This window comes from Hyperolius riggenbachi, chromosome 10 (genome assembly GCF_040937935.1).
Source record: "Hyperolius riggenbachi isolate aHypRig1 chromosome 10, aHypRig1.pri, whole genome shotgun sequence".
Classification (NCBI taxonomy): Eukaryota; Metazoa; Chordata; class Amphibia; order Anura; family Hyperoliidae; genus Hyperolius; species Hyperolius riggenbachi.
This window is the reverse complement of record NC_090655.1, coordinates 270,098,154-270,115,872: the sequence shown is the minus strand read 5'-3', so window position 1 is coordinate 270,115,872 and position 17,719 is coordinate 270,098,154. Positions and strand designations below refer to the sequence as shown.

The window sequence follows — 17,719 nt, the reverse complement described above, 5'->3', positions numbered from 1 at the left end:
CGCAGGCGCACTGGCCAGTCGGTGTAAACTGAAACTTAGCCGCTGCAGGGGACCGGAGGATAGTTGAGTGGTAGAAGCCCCAGGTAAGTGAAACTCGTATTTTTTGTCTTTAAGAAGGCAATAATTGCATTGAGCACAGGTGATTCCACAAACAGAGGCTGCAGTTAGCCTATTTACCACAAGATGGCAACCTCATTTCTCTCAGGTGGAACGCAGAGACAGGAAGTAATGAAACCAGAGACAGGAAATGGTTTAACACAGACATTAGCTGACGGTGGAGAGGAGACTTGGATGGTTGTTGATGGTTGGAAGAGGTAATAGTGTGATTGTTTTTATATATTGGGCAGAGCAGAGGTCGGGGTGGACATGCTTGTTATATATTGGGCAGTGCAGAGGTCGGGGTGGACATACTTGTTATATAATGGGCAGAGCAGAGGTTGGGTGGACATACTTGTTATATATTGGGCAGAGCAGAGGCCGGGGTGGAGATACTTGTTATATATTGGGGAGAGCAGAGGTCGGGGTGGACATACTTGTTATATAATGGGCAGAGCAGAGTTTGGGTGGACATACTTGTTATATATTGGGCAGAGCAGAGGTCGGGGTGGACATACTTGTTATATATTGGGCAGAGCAGAGGTCAGGGTGGCATACTTGTTATGTATTGGGCAGAGCAGAGGTCGGGGTGGTCATACTTGTTATATATTGGGCAGAGCAGAGGTCGGGGTGGACATACTTGTTATATATTGGGCAGAGCAGAGGTCAGGTTGGACATGCTATATATTGGGCAGAGCAGAGGTCGGGGTGGACATACTTGTTATATATAGTGGGCAGAGCAGAGGTCGGGGTGGGCATACTTGTTATATATTGGACAGAGCAGAGGTCGGGGTGGACATACTTGTTATATATTGGGCAGAGCAGAGGTTGGGGTGGACATACTTGCTATATATTGGGCAGAGCAGAGGTCGGGGTGGACATACTTGCTATATATTGGGCAGAGCAGAGGCAGGGGTGGACATACTTGTTATATATTGGGCAGAGCAGAGGTTGGGGTGGACATACTTGTTATATATTGGGCAGGGCAGAGGTCGGGGTGGTCATACTTGTTATATATTGGGCAGAGCAGAGGTCGGGTGGACATGCTATATATTGGGCAGAGCAGAGGTCGGGGTGGACATACTTGTTATATAGTGGGCAGAGCAGAGGTCGGGGTGGGCATACTTGTTATATATTGGGCAGAGCAGAGGTCGGGGTGGACATACTTGTTATATATTGGGCAGAGCAGAGGTTGGGGTGGACATACTTGCTATATATTGGGCAGAGCAGAGGTCGGGGTGGACATACTTGCTATATATTGGGCAGAGCAGAGGCAGGGGTGGACATACTTGTTATATATTGGGCAGAGCAGAGGTTGGGGTGGACATACTTGTTATATATTGGGCAGGGCAGAGGTCGGGGTGGTCATACTTGTTATATATTGGGCAGAGCAGAGGTCGGGGTGGACATACTTGTTATATATTGGGCAGAGCAGAGGTTGGGGTGGACATACTTGTTATATATTGGGCAGGGCAGAGGTCGGGGTGGTCATACTTGTTATATATTGGGCAGAGTTGAGGTCGGGGGGGGGACATACTTGCTATATATTGGGCAGAGCAGAGGCAGGGGTGGACATACTTGTTATATATTGGGCAGAGCAGAGGTTGGGGTGGACATACTTGTTATATATTGGGCAGAACAGAGGTCGGGGTGGACATACTTGTTATATATTGGGTAGAGCAGAGGTCGGGGGGGACATACTTGTTATATATTGGGCAGAGCAGAGGTCGGGGGGGACATACTTGTTATATATTGGGTAGAGCAGAGGTCGGGGTGGATATACTTGTTATATATTGGGCAGAGCAGGGGTCGGGTGGACATACTTGTTATATATTGGGTAGAGCAGAGGTTAGGGAGGACATACTTGTTCTATATTGGGCAGGGCAGAGGTCAGGGTGGACATACTTGTTATATATTGGGCAGAGTAGAGGTCGGGGTGGACATACTTGTTATATATTGGGAAGAGCAGAGGTTGGGGTGGACATACTTGTTATATATTGGGCAGAGCAGAGGTCGGGGTGGACATACTGTGTTATGCTGGGTACACACGTTGCGATTTCCCGCTCGATCTGCGGGATCGATTCGATTATTTCCAACATGTTCGATCATGTTTCGATGGATACAACCGTCGATTTTGCATACTTAATAATATGCAAAATCGACGGCTGTATCCATCGAAACACGATCGAATATGTTGGAAATAATCAAATCGATCCCAGGGGTGGACATACTTGTTATATATTGGGCAGAGCAGAGGTCGGGCTGGACATACTTGTTATATATTGGGCAGAGCAGAGGTCGGGTGGACATGCTATATATTGGGCAGAGCAGAGGTCGGGGTGGACATACTTGTTATATAGTGGGCAGAGCAGAGGTCGGGGTGGGCATACTTGTTATATATTGGGCAGAGCAGAGGTCGGGGTGGACATACTTGTTATATATTGGGCAGAGCAGAGGTTGGGGTGGACATACTTGCTATATATTGGGCAGAGCAGAGGTCGGGGTGGACATACTTGCTATATATTGGGCAGAGCAGAGGCAGGGGTGGACATACTTGTTATATATTGGGCAGAGCAGAGGTTGGGGTGGACATACTTGTTATATATTGGGCAGGGCAGAGGTCGGGGTGGTCATACTTGTTATATATTGGGCAGAGTTGAGGTCGGGGGGGGGGGGACATACTTGTTATATATTGGGCAGAGCAGAGGTCGGGGGGGACATACTTGTTATATATTGGGCAGAGCAGAGGTCGGGGGGGGGGACATACTTGTTATATATTGGGCAGAGCAGAGGTCGGGGTGGACGTACTTGTTATATATTGGGTAGAGCAGAGGTCGGGGTGGATATACTTGTTATATATTGGGCAGAGCAGGGGTCGGGTGGACATACTTGTTATATATTGGGTAGAGCAGAGGTTAGGGAGGACATACTTGTTCTATATTGGGCAGGGCAGAGGTCGGGGTGGACATACTTGTTATATATTGGGCAGAGCAGAGGTTGGGGTGGACATACTTGTTATATATTGGGCAGAGCAGAGGTCGGGGTGGACATACTGTGTTATGCTGGGTACACACGTTGCGATTTCCCGCTCGATCTGCGGGATCGATTCGATTATTTCCAACATGTTCGATCGTGTTTCGATGGATACAACCGTCGATTTTGCATACTTAATAATATGCAAAATCGACGGCTGTATCCATCGAAACACGATCGAATATGTTGGAAATAATCAAATCGATCCCGTGGATCGCGCGGGAAATCGCAACGTGTGTACCCAGCATTACAGAGGAGGTTATATCCTGATGGCAGCACAGTGGTGTTGTAGTGGTTACCACCCTTGCCTTACAGCATTAGGTCGAGACAGATGTAATGTACAGGGTGTGCAGCAGCTGAGTCCATGCTGCTGGCCACTCGCCGCAGTGAAGGAGAGAGGAAGGTGTGGTTGGGGTTCTTGAAAATAATCGAGGTTTACTGGTGGAGTTAGAATAAAATGTTGCAAGGACTGAGCCTGCAGGCTAGGGAATAATGATTCCATTGATTTAACTTTAAATGTATCCTTTTTTTGACAATGTATGCTAGTTTGTTGGAACACCACCGGTTTGTCATTTGCTGGTATTTGTGAATGGAGATCTCGCCTCTCCAGGTTCCCTCACAGGTTCATCTTCTCGCCAGCACCACTACCAGCTGGTCTCCATGGTAGGGTTGCCAACCGTCTGTATTTAGATGGGCAGTCTGTTCAGATGACACTAAAGTGTCACTGTCCGTAATGCCCTTCTTTTTGAGACAGCCATCTGTCCACAAAGGTGCCCTTTGCCGCGATGCATAATGTGCATGTGCGCACTGCAGTACATAGTCTTATCCCTGAGCGGATTAGACAGGGGAAGTGTCAGGCCTCCTCCTCTGTCTGTCCCTCCCTCTCCCTCCAGTCAGGGTTCTGCAGCACCTCTCTTCCACCAATGAAAAAGCGAGAGGCAGCCAAGTGTGTCCCGCCCACACATCCCCATACAAAAGCTGCAGTGAGCACCATGTGGGTCTAGACTTAGACATTTTTTTTACATACAAAAACTTTTTTTTCTCAAAATATTTAAATACAATTCTTGTGAAATGGATACAGCGAGAAAAGACCAGAAATGCTTATTTCAGTCAGGTACAAAATGCAAAGCCTCAATCAGGGAACACCCCCTGCATATCCGAGGGCACCAATGCTCTTATGTGTTCTAACAGACTACTGGCTACCATGAGCTCCAGAGAGGAGATAAGAAATCTCCCCTCCTCTCACTTTGGACCCCGAAGTCTCAATGCCACCCAACTACAGTCCACGTACTTCCCAACCACTAACCCCAGCTGGTGTCTTCCCCAGCATCATTTTCTTTGGGTCCCCCCCTTAAAGGACTTCCAAGGCCAACGCTAAAATCCATTTTTTACTCACCTGGGGCATCTTCCAGCCCCTCGCAGCCTTCTGAGTCCCTCGCTGCAGCTCTGGTGGTCCCCGCTGGCCACCCATGAGTAAAAAATAGATTTTAATGTTGGCCTCAGAAGTCCTTTAAGCCCCCTGTTCTGCTCCACCGTAAATAAAAAAAAAAATCCATGAGAGGGGATTTGACTGCAGAGCTCTGCACTTTTTTTTGCTCTCAGTTCAGAAGCAGAGCAGATAAGTAGTGCCTGTCACTAAGGCAGCTTGTGCTTCCTAACTGAACATGAAAAAGTGCAGAGCTCTGACAGCAAATCTCCTCTCCTGCTCTGTCCGTTCCTCCCCTCACCTGGATGTTCCAGGCAGCTTGTTTTCCCCTCTCTGTCTCCTGCACTGCCACCTATACTTAGGGGAACTCTGGCTATCTACTCATACTTAGGGAAACTCTGGCTAACTTTAATTAGGGGGTAATCTGGCTACCAATTCCAAGGGGTGGGTATGTGGCTATTGTATACTAGGGGGACATACGACTTCCTTTACTGGGGGAGGGGAAAGTAAGAATACCCATGGGAGGGAACATGTCTAATATTGAATGCATATCAGATATCTATACTGGGGCAGACCCAATTCTGGTGTGTGTGTGTGTGTGTGTGTGTGTGTGTGTGTGTGTGTGTGTGTGTGTGTGTGTGTGTGTATATGTGGTGTGTGTGTGTGTGTGTGTGTGTGTGTGTGTGTGTTTTGGGAGGGGGAGCCCTTAGGCATGTATTCCTCGGGTGCTGGAGAACCTTGTCTAGGCCCTGAGGAGTGGAGCAGGAGGAGACTGACTGACCCGACTGTGGATCCCTGGAGTCTGTAGAGGAGACGCACATAGTCAGCTGAGAGAGGCCCTGGTTAGGTAGGCAGCCAGAGGCGTGTTTAGGGCCCAGAATCTGGGGCTTGGGCCCAGAACCCCTTGACACTGTGCCCAAAGTTTCCAGAAATGTAGTGCCCATTCATCATACCACAAATTTTGTCACTGCAACATGACAAGCCCCAGCTCGCTGGCACTGCTCTCTATGCTTCACCAAGGTAACAATCAGACCTGGTCTCGTAATAGCTGCTAATAGTCATGAGGTATCTGTGCCCCGGTCCCTGTATGGTGCCACTGGGGTTGATGGGGCAAGAAGTGATGTTGGTGTCCACACAAGAGGGGAATATTCACTGCAGTGGCAGGTGTGTGTGTGTGTTTAGGTAATGCCAGGTAATGTTTTCTGCATTTCAAATTTAACTTTATGTGGGGTAATGACTGCTGCATTTATTATTTGATGGTCATAATAATAATATATTGGGGTTATTGTTGCAGTGTTTGCCATTTTGGTGGCTCATGGTTACTAAATGGTACTTTTATTCAAAAACCAAAAGAATCATATTGACAAGAAAATGTATGTATTTCAATGGCCATTTTATTACAAATGTCTTGTAACTACTGAGTTGGACTCCTTTTTGCCTTCAGAAAATACTTTATTCTTCATGGCATTCCTCAGAGATTTTGGTTCCTATTGACACAATATCATACAGTTTCTATAAATTGATTGGCTGTACATCCATGATGCAAATTTCCCTTCCACAGCGTCATGTAAGAAGCCCTGCTTTATGATCTTCACTTTCTTTGGAGGGGGGGGGGGGGGGGGAACTTGGTCAAACTGCCTTTCAATAACAGTGTTACATTACAGTTGGCCCCACCTACAACTATGGCGGCCACGCCCATTTTCCCAACACAGCACTTAGCATACCGCACTCTCCCTTCATACTTTGTGCCCCAGTTCTCTCAGGATTCTAGCCACGCCCCTAAGTCACATACAGCAGGTCGAGCCACTTAGATCGGGCCAGGGGGTAAAGCAGCAGCCAACTGCCTCCATATATGGGTGTGAGGCAATAGCCAATGTAACTTGTTGTAAGTAGAATGAAAAAACTCTTCAGGCCTATGATTTAAACAAATGTATTAACTAGTTAAAGTGGACCCAAACTAAAAATACAAGATTTCATAAATAAAATCTATTTTCTAAATTATAATAATAAATAGCAGCCTTTTTTCAGCTGCATGATGACAAATATAAAATATTTTACATTTATTGGAGAAACCCCTCCCTTCCTTCCATATTGCTGGGACAGAATCTGGCAGACTGGTGGAGTAGGAGGTGTCCGGCAAAGGAGGAATTGCTAATGGCTGCCACCTGTATAACCCTAGTTATGCAAAGAGAAGGGTGAAAAGCATGCACTGAAATGCTCATAGGCTTGAAGGAGTGTTTATTTATCTTTGTATGTGTCAGAGTGGTGCAGCTAAATATTTTGAATTAAAAAAATGTTTGGTTTGGGTCCGCTTTAAATTTCTATGGGTTTTTTTCCCCTTTAGGAGCAGAGCAATTTTCACCTTTCAGCGTTCCTCCCGTTCAATGCCTAATAACTTTCTCATAACTTATCACAACATAATGAACTATATCTTGGGTTTTTTGCCATCAATTAGGCTTTCTTTGGGTGGTACATTTTGTTAAGAATTATTTTATTCTAAATGCATTTTAATGGGGATAATAAACAAAAATGGAAAACAATTCTTAATCCTATAGTTTTCAGCCATTGTAGTTTTAAAATAAAACGTTCTACTGTGGATGAAACCCACACATTTTATGTGCCCATTTGTACAGTTATTGCAATGTTTATTTTTCCCTAGTACAATGTATGGCGACAATATTTTATCTGGCAACAAAGGTATTTTTTTTCTGATTTGCGTCCTTCACTAATTGCAAGACCATATTTGCAAAAATAACAGTAATATGCCCTCCCTACACACATATTAGAAAAGGTCTGTCCCTATATTTTTTTTGTTTACTTGTCATTTTTTTTCTCTATATGCAAATGTTTTATTTAAGTAACTATGGGAGAGGGGGGGGGGGGGGAGGTAATGAGTTAATTTTAATGGTATATGTATGTTTTGTTTTTTTTATTTAAAAAAAATTTGTAGGTGTAATTTTACTATTTGGCCACAAGATGTCCTCACATTTTCTTCCTGTGTGTACTGTTAGTACGTGAAAAGGAAGTAACGTGTGCATGTGTTACTTTCATTTTATCAGTGGCCATAACATCTCATTGATACTGTTGGCCATTGATCATTGTCTCGCATATCGGTGAGTGGGAACTACCTTCCCATTCATTGATCTGTGCACTAACAGGCGGCAATGAGAATGCAAACGGGAGCATGCAGCGGCGGTAGACGAATATCTACATCCCTGGGACTTCAGAAGAAGTGCTACGGGATGTAGATGTGCTGCACGTAGTGCAGTAACTAGTTAATCTAGCTATCAGTTGTTTCTACTTCTGTTATTTGCATTACATTTCCAAAATGTTGTCTTCTTTGGCTATTTTCATGAAGAGGCTGTAACAAACCGCTCCCAGTTTTAGGCCACACCCCAAGCCGGTTGTCAACCCTAGTTATGACTTGTTTGCCGGTTTTCTAATGGCCCCACTACAAGTGTCCAGTAATGTCATTTCTCCCCCAGTATAGCCATGTCCTCCCTGTGTCCCCCAGCATTGCCATTATCCTCCAGTATGTAATGTCCCTCACCCCAGTAATGCAATTTCTCCCCCAGTATAGCCATGTCCCTCGTGTCCCCCAGCATTGCCATTATCCTCCAGTATGTAATGTCCCCCACCCCAGTAATGCCATTTCTCCCCCAGTATAGCCATGTCCTCCCTGTGTCCCCCAGCATTGCCATTATCCTCCAGTATGTAATGTCCCTCACCCCAGTAATGCAATTTCTTCCCCAGTATAGCCATGTCCCCCTGTGCCCCCAGCATTTCCATTATCCCCCAGTATGTAATGTCCCCCACCCCAGTATTGCCATTTCTTTCCTAGTATAGCCACGTCCCCCTGTGTCCCCCAGCATTGCCATTATCCTCCAGTATGCATTGTCCCCCACCCCAGTAATGCCATTTCTCCCCCAGTATAGCCATGCCCCCCCTGTGTCCCCCAGCATTGCCATTATCCTCCAGTATGTAATGCCCCCACCCCAGTAATATGTAGTGTCCCCCCCCCCCAGTAATGTAATTTCTTTCCCAGTATAGCCATGCCCACACTTCAGTATTGCTCTCTTCCCCCACCTCCATGCAGAATAGTAATAGGAAGGATTACATTGGTTTATAGCTAGCTGTCACAGTGTGCTCCAGTCCTCTGCTCCCATTAGCCTCAGTCTCTGCCTCTCCTCATATCCTCATCCATCTACCACTACCAGCACTGCTGTAACATCACAGGGATGGTAACAGTGGGAGGGGGATGTGGGGAGAGAAGGCCAGCTGGAGAAGAGGCAGAGGGAGGACAGGACTGCAGCATGCTGTGAGTATAGTGCACAGGTAGCTATAAACCAATTTATTATACTTTACTGCAATACTCTGCATGGCCCCACCACCCACAAGTGACAGCAATAGGGAGTGCTGGGGAGAGGGGATCCTGTGTTGGCAGGTTCACCACCGATAACCATATAACCTAGATTATCCTCCCTTTATTATCTATCAAAAGGCAGCAGCTTCCTGTACAGATCATATGACCAAATCACTGAGGATGGACGAGGACCAGAGTCACATGACTGAGAGGATATTCAACCTCACTCTGGAGATCATCTATCTGCTGACCGGAGAGGTGAGGAGGATTCTGGGAGGTCACATGAAATCACGCTTATCTCTATTAATAAAACACACATGAAGAGGTGAGGAGGATTCTGGGAGGTCAAGTGACATTATTGTTGGTCTTTCTCTGCAGAGGTTTCCTCCAGTGAAGTCTGGCGATCATGTGACCATCACGGTGGCACCACCTCACTCCCTAATACCTGAGGGCCACAACAAACAGAAGATTCTAGAGGTTATCAGGAAGATGATGGAGCTGCTGACAGCAGAGGTGAGCGGTACTGAGAATTATGGGACATTATTCAGTAACAGCAAGGGGTGTGGCTGGGTGTTGACTGCACAAAAAACAAGAAAAGAAAAAAGTGCTTAAAGTACTGTGTAGATATGGTGTAGGGCCCTATTCAGGACAGGTCTCACCTCCTGAAGTGGCTGTGCTTGGATAACAGCCTATAGTCGTGTTTGTTCCACTTAGTAGCTGGGGACCAGGCTCTCAGGCTGTAGCTGTGGAGGTTTCCTCACTGCAGCTTACGCTAAGGACAGCACAGGGTAATAGGTAAAGGAAGTAGCTTTTTATTACCTGACAATGTTTCAAAGAGGTCCTCCCTCCATTCCATCAGGTCTCCTAGTTGGTGACTGCATCATTGTGTGACAGGTTCCTATGAGATGTCAGGATGTTACCGTCTATTTCCTCATGCAGGAGTGGCAGTATATAGAAGGATACAAGGACCTCTACAAGGACGCCATGATGGAGAATCAGCCGCCCCTCACATCACCAGGTAAGAGGAGACTTAATTTCTCACAAAGGAAAGAACAGTATGGAGGGTCCTACCAGATCCTCCCAATCATCTGATGTATTCAGCTAATGTAATCAGTCAGTGTGTGTGTTTCCTGCAGATGTATTCAGTAACAGAAACCCACCAGAGAGATGTACAGGTCCTCTTTATTCCCGGAATTGTGCACAGGAAGATCCAACCATCCCCCACCATTACCAGGTAGGTGGAAGTGATGGTCATCCGAGACACCAAACTATGTGACATTTTTCCTTCTTAATATCCTGTCTTCACTTTTTTTTTAAATTATCTCTCATTTTGTGAACTTAGGATGGAGAACTAATACATGTAAGTGCTGTGGTTAAAGAGGAAGAAGAAGAGACGTATGTGAGGAGTGATCAGCAGTCTATAGAGGAGGGTGACATGATGAGGACAACTAAAGAGGAAGAAGATGAGACATATGTGAGGAGTGATCAGCAGTCTATGGAGGAGGGTGACATGATGAGGGCAAGTAAAGAGGAAGAAGAAGAGACATATGTGAGGAGTGATCAGCAGTCTATGGAGGAGGGTGACATGATGGGGACAAATAAAGAGGAAGAAGAAGAGATATATGTGAGGAGCGATCAGCAGTCTATGGAGCAGGGTGACATGATGGGGACAATTAAAGAGGAAGAAGAAGAGACGTATGTGAGGAGTGATCAGCAGTCTATGGAGGAGGGAGACATGCTGGGGACAATTAAAGAGGAAGAAGAAGAGACGTATGTGAGGCGTGATCAGCAGTCTATGGAGGAGGGAGACATGCTGGGGACAATTAAAGAGGAAGAAGAAGAGACGTATGTGAGGCGTGATCAGCAGTCTATGGAGAAAGGAGACATGATGAGGACAATTAAAAAGGAAGAACAAGAGATTTATGAGAGGAGTGATCAGCAGTATATGGAAGAGGGTGACATGATTAAGACAAGTAAAGAGGAGGACAGTGTTACAGAGGGCAGAACAGGTGAGTAATCAGCAGTAAATTATAGAATACATGTGTGTCTATATTGCTGATATGACTGAATCGCTGCTCATAGACTGGCCATATTCTGGGTTATGCTATGTACTCATTTCGCCATCTAACACTATTATTCAGGTTTGTATTTGGTGACAGCTTAATAACAATAACAGTACAATGGGAGGGGAGACTGAAGTGACAAGTAGCTATAATATCCCTTTAATAAACAACTATGCCAAGTGCAATCATGCTAAACAAGTATTCCTATTCACAAGAGCAGGAAGCTGCCCCCATACTGCATGGATTCCAAGCAGGGAGTGAGCAGTGAAATGACAGATCTGGCAAGGGTGATAATTACCACAGAACAATGTGGGGGCAACTGGTGTCATTTGGGACAACTCTGTCTGATCAAAGTGTGGCTCACATCAACAGCAAAACAATTGTGAGCAGTAATATGGAAGCCATGTCTGGATAGTGTAATGGTTAAGGGCTCTGCCTCTGATGTAGGAGTCCTGGGTTCAAATCCTGGCTCTTCCTACTCAGTAAGCCAGCACATATTCAGTAAGGAGTTCATTGGGCAAGACTCCCTAACACTGCTACTGCCTACTGAGTGCGCTCTTGTGGCTGCCTCGCAAGCGCTTTGAGTCCGACAGGAGAAAGGCGCTATACAAAAAAAGGAATTATTATTATGTGTATACTGGTGGCACAGCTACTAGAATAATGCATTATTTCTAAAATTAAACAATTATAAGCTACATAAAATTTGCATGCAAGCCAAAGTTCTTGTCATGTGATTGGCCACCTGTAATGAGCCGGGCGTTGGAGTTGTAGTCGGAGCAGTTTTGGGTACCCGGAGTCGGTGGCTTCACAAATGGAGGAGTCGGAGTTGAATGTTTTTTGTGCCCGCTCCATAGCCCTGCAAGTTTTGTAGAGTTTTGGGTACTTGGAATCAGAGGTTTCATAAACTGAGTAGTCAGATGATTTTGTACTGACTCCACAGCCCTGGTAATGAGCCCAACTTTCGGCATTTCTCTGTCAGGCTGATAACTAGGGATGGTCAGTGACATGCCAATATGAGATGGTGCAAATTGTATGCTAATTATATGCAAAGCTATGTAGTTGCTGCATCTGGTCCATTTCTAATCTGCATAACCTTTGCATTAACTTGGAATTATCAGCAGCTCCCTGACCATCCTAATGATAATTGTTCCCCTCAGAATTCTCTAACAGGAAGTGATGTTTCTCTATTTGCAGCGCAAAGTCCCGGCATCAGGAACCTCTCAGAGACTTGTCTCTCTGTATCTACAGAATGTACAACGGATGATGTCACTGGACAAGAGTCTCCTGCTGATAACCTGGTTACCCCAAATATTCACCCTTACCTGTCTATCCCTGAGGGGCCTCATACCCAGCACAGCTCTCCCCCTGCTGGAGGGTCTATTTCCTGTTTTACAAGTGGGAAATGTTTTGTGCAGAAATCAAACCTTGTCCCACGTAAAAGATCTCACACTGTTGAGAGGCCTTATTCATGTGCTGAGTGTAGAAAACATTTTGTTCGGAAATCAGAGCTCGTTAGACACGTGAGAGCTCACACTGGGGAGAAACCATATTCATGTGCTAAATGTGGGAAATGTTTTGGATATAAATCAGCACTTGTCTTACATGAGAGAGCTCACATGGGAAATAAGCCCTATTCATGTGCTGAGTGTGGGAAAAATTTTGAGCGTAAAGGAAACCTTGTCGCTCACATGAGATGTCACACTGGTGAGAAGCCCTATCCATGTGCTGAGTGTGGGAAATGTTTTGCACGTAAAGGAAGTCTTGTCACACACGAGAGATCTCACACTAGTGAGAAGCCCTATTCATGTGTTGAGTGTGGGAAATGTTTTGTTAAGGAATCAACGCTTGTTTCACATGTGAGATTTCACACTGGAGAGAAACCCTATTCATGTGCTAAATGCGGGAAATGGTTTGGATATAAATCAGCACTTGTCTTACATGAGAGAGCTCACATGGTAAAGAAGCCCTATTCATGTGCTGAGTGTGGGAAAAATTTTGGACGTAAAGATTACCTTGTCTCACACATGAGATGTCACACTGGTGAGAAGCCCTATCCATGTGCTGAGTGTGGGAAATGTTTTGGACATAAATCAAACCTTGTCACACACATGAGATATCACACTGGTGAGAAGCCTTGTTCGTGTGCTGAGTGTGGGAAATGTTTTGTTCAGCAATCATTGCTTGTTTCACATATGAGATCCCACACTGGTGAGAAGCCATATTCATGTGCTGAGTGTGGGAAATGTTTTGGACAAAAATCAAACCTTGTCACACACATGAGGTATCACACTGGTGAGAAGCCTTTTTCGTGCGCTGAGTGTGGGAAATGTTTTGTTCAGCAATCATTGCTTGTTTCACATATGAGATCCCACACTGGTGAGAAGCCCTATCCATGTGCTGAGTGTGGGAAATGTTTTGTTCAGCAATCATTCCTTGTTTCACATATGAGATCCCACACTGGTGAGAAGCCCTATTCATGTGCTTAGTGGCAATTTTAATGCATGAGAGATTCACTCGGGAAAGAAATTTCTTATTTATGTACTGAGTGTGGAAAATGTTTTGGGCATAAATCAAACCTTGGCACTCATAAGTGATCTCACACTGGTGACAAGCCTTATTTATGTGCTGAGTGTGGGAAATGTTTTGTTCAGAAATCAGAGCTTGTTAGATGCGAGATCTAACACTGGAGGGAATTCCTTTTCATGTGCTGAGTGTGGGAAATGTTTTGAACATAAAGCCAATCTTTTCACACATAAGAGTTCTCACACCAGTAAGAAACCATAATATGTGCTGAGTGTGGGAAAGGTTTATCAGAGATTGTTTCACATAATATATCTCACACTGGAGAGGTTGCAGAAATTGTGTGGCTCCACGAAAAACAAAGGAAAGGGAGGAAATGAATATAAGCAAAAAAAAAAAAGTTTTATATATTACGGATCAAATATCTACTAACACAATTTTTGGGCTGGAGGTGAGATGCAGGAATTCTGGGGTGGAGAGGGGGACAGGTTATTGTTATATGTGTTACAGTCACTGCTATAGACACCCCAATGCCTCAGTGCTGCACCCCAAATGTAAATTAGGAGATGATTGGATACAGGTGATTCTGGGGTGGAGAGGGGGACAGGTTATTGTTATATGTGTTACAGTCACTGCTATAGACACCCCAATGCCTCAGTGCTGCACCCCAAATGTAAATTAGGAGATGATTGGATACAGGTGATTCTGGGGTGGAGAGGGGGACAGGTTATTGTTATATGTGTTACAGTCACTGCTATAGACACCCCAATGCCTCAGTGCTGCACCCCAAATGTAAATTAGGATATGATTGGATACAGGTGTTGGGGCTGGAGGTGAGATACAGGAATTCTGGGGTGGAGAGGGGGACAGGTTATTGTTATATGTGTTACAATCACTGCTATAGACACCCCAATGCCTCAGCGTTGTACCCCAAATGTAAATTAGGAGATGATTGGATACAGGTGTTTGGGCTGGAGGTGAGATGCAGGAATTCTGGGGTGGAGAGGAGGACAGGTTATTGTTATATGTGTTACAATCACTGTTATAGACACCCCAATGCCTCAGTGCTGCAACCCAAATGTAAATTAGGAGATGATTGGATACAGGTGTTTGGGCTGGAGATGAGATGCAGGAATTCTGGAGTGGAGAGGGGGACAGGGTATTGTTATATGTGTTACAATCACTGCTATAGACACCCCAATGCCTCAGCGTTGTACCCCAAATGTAAATTAGGAGATGATTGGATACAGGTGTTTGGGCTGGAGGGGAGATACAGGAATTCTGGGGTGGAGAGGGGGACAGGTTATTGTTATATGTGTTACAGTCACTGCTATAGACACCCCAATGCCTCAGTGCTGCACCCCAAATGTAAATTAGGAGATGATTGGATACAGGTGTTGGGGCTGGAGATGAGATGCAGGAATTCTGGAGTGGAGAGGGGGACAGGGTATTGTTATATGTGTTACAATCACTGCTATAGACACCCCAATGCCTCAGTGCTGCACCCTAGATGTAAATTAGAGAGATGATTGGATACAGGTGTTTGGGCTGGAGGTGAGATACAGGAATTCTGGGGTGGAGAGGGGGACAGGTTATTGTTATATGTGTTACAGTCACTGCTATAGACACCCCAATGCCTCAGTGCTGCACCCCAGATGTAAATTAGGAGATGATTGGATACAGGTGTTTGGGCTGGAGGTGATATACAGGAATTCTGGGGTGGAGAGGAGGACAGGTTATTGTTATATGTGTTACAGTCACTGCTATAGACACCCCAATGCCTCAGTGCTGCACCCCAAATGTAAATTAGGAGATGATTGGATACAGGTGTTGGGCTGGAGGTGAGATACAGGAATTCTGGGGTGGAGAGGGGGACAGGTTATTGTTATATGTGTTACAGTCACTGCTATAGACACCCCAATGCCTCAGTGCTGCACCCCAAATGTAAATTAGGAGATGATTGGATACAGGTGTTGGGCTGGAGGTGAGATACAGGAATTCTGGGGTGGAGAGGGGGACAGGTTATTGTTATGTGTTACAATCTCTGCTATAGGCACCCCAATGCCTCAGTGCTGCACCCCAAATGTAAATTAGGAGATGATTGGATACAGGTGTTTGGGCTGGAGGTGAGATGCAGGAATTCTGGGGTGGAGAGGGGGACAGGTTATTGTTATATGTGTTACAGTCACTGCTATAGACACCCCAATGCCTCAGTGCTGCACCCCAGATGTAAATTAGGAGATGATTGGATACAGGTGTTTGGGCTGGAGGTGAGATGCAGGAATTCTGGGGTGGAGAGGGGGACAGGTTATTGTTATATGTGTTACAGTCACTGCTATAGACACCCCAATGCCTCAGTGCTGCACCCCAGATGCAAATTAGGAGATGATTGGATACAGGTGTTTGGGCTGGAGGTGAGATACAGGAATTCTGGGGTGGAGAGGGGGACAGGTTATTGTTATATGTGTTACAGTCACTGCTATAGACACCCCAATGCCTCAGTGCTGCACCCCAAATGTAAATTAGAGAGATGATTGGATACAGGTGTTTGGGCTGGAGGTGAGATACAGGAATTCTGGGGTGGAGAGGGGGGCAGGTTATTGTTATATGTGTTACAGTCACTGCTATATACACCCCAATGCCTCAGTGCTGCACCCCATATGTAAATTAGGAGATGATTGGATACAGGTGTTTGGGCTGGAGATGAGATACAGGAATTCTGGGGTGGAGAGGGGGACAGGTTATTGTTATATGTGTTACAGTCACTGCTATAGACACCCCAATGCCTCAGTGCTGCACCCCAAATGTAAATTAGGAGATGATTGGATACAGGTGTTTGGGCTGGAGGTGAGATGCAGGAATTCTGGGGTGGAGAGGGGGACAGGTTATTGTTATATGTATTACAATCGCTGCTATAGACACCCCAATGTCTCAGTGCTGCACCCCAAATGTAAATTAGGAGATGATTGGGTACAGGTGTTTGGGCTGGAGGTGAGATACAGGAATTCTGGGGTGGAGAGGGGGACAGGTTATTGTTATATGTGTTACACTCACTGCTATAGACACCCCAATGCCTCAGTGCTGCACCCCAAATGTAAATTATAAGCAGATGATTGGATACAGGTGTTTGGGCTGGAGGTGAGATACAGGAATTCTGGGGTGGAGAGGGGGACAGGTTATTGTTATATGTGTTACAGTCACTGCAATATACACCCCAATGCCTCAGTGCTGCACCCCAAATGTAAATTAGGAGATGATTGGATACAGGTGTTTGGGCTGGAGGTGAGATGCAGGAATTCTGGGGTGGAGAGGGGGACAGGTTATTGTTATATGTGTTACAGTCACTGCTATATACACCCCAATGCCTCAGTGCTGCACCCCAAATGTAAATTAGGAGATGATTAGATACAGGTGTTGGGGTTGAGTTGAGATACAGGAATTCTGGGGTGGAGAGGAGGACAGGCTATTGTTATGTGTTACAAGCACTGCTATAGGCACCCCAATGCCTCAGTGCTGCACCCCAAATGTAAATTAGAGGGAGATGATTGGATACAGGTGTTTGGGCTGGAGGTGAGATACAGGAATTCTGGGGTGGAGAGGAGGACAGGCTATTGTTATGTGTTACAATCTCTGCTATAGGCACCCCAATGCCTCAGTGCTGCACCCCAAATGTAAATTAGGAGATGATTGGATACAGGTGTTTGGCCTGGAGGTGAGATACAGGAATTCTGGGGTGGAGAGGGGGACAGGTTATTGTTATATGTGTTACAATCACTGCTATAGACACCCCAATGCCTCAGTGCTGCACCCCATATGTAAATTAGAAGCAGATGATTGGATTCAGGTGTTTGGGCTGGAGGTGAGATGCAGGAATTCTGGGGTGGAGAGGAGGACAGGTTATTGTTATATGTGTTACAGTCACTGCTATAGACACCCCAATGCCTCAGTGCTGCACCCCAAATGTAAATTAGGAGATAATTGGATACAGGTGTTTGGGCTGGAGGTGAGATGCAGGAATTCTGGGGTGGAGAGGGGGACAGGTTATTGTTATATGTGTTACAATCACTGCTATAGACACCCCAATGCCTCAGTGCTGCACCCCAAATGTAAATTATAAGCAGATGATTGGATACAGGTGTTTGGGCTGGAGGTGAGATACAGGAATTCTGGGGTGGAGAGGGGGACAGGTTATTGTTATATGTGTTACAGTCACTGCAA

At 45.6% G+C, this 17,719-nt stretch overlaps 2 protein-coding genes and 1 pseudogene across 3 annotated transcripts in view; 2 read left to right on the top strand and 1 right to left on the bottom strand.

The window, feature by feature from the left end:
- Nucleotides 1-17,719, top strand: part of LOC137535392 (zinc finger protein 665-like) — a 976,927-nt gene that overhangs the window by 394,932 nt on the left and 564,276 nt on the right. The gene's annotated exons all lie outside the window — the stretch shown is intronic.
- LOC137535857 (uncharacterized) overlaps nucleotides 1-17,719 on the bottom strand; it is a 532,348-nt gene that overhangs the window by 82,694 nt on the left and 431,935 nt on the right. The gene's annotated exons all lie outside the window — the stretch shown is intronic.
- LOC137535399 (zinc finger protein 569-like) lies at nucleotides 242-14,373 on the top strand (annotated as a pseudogene).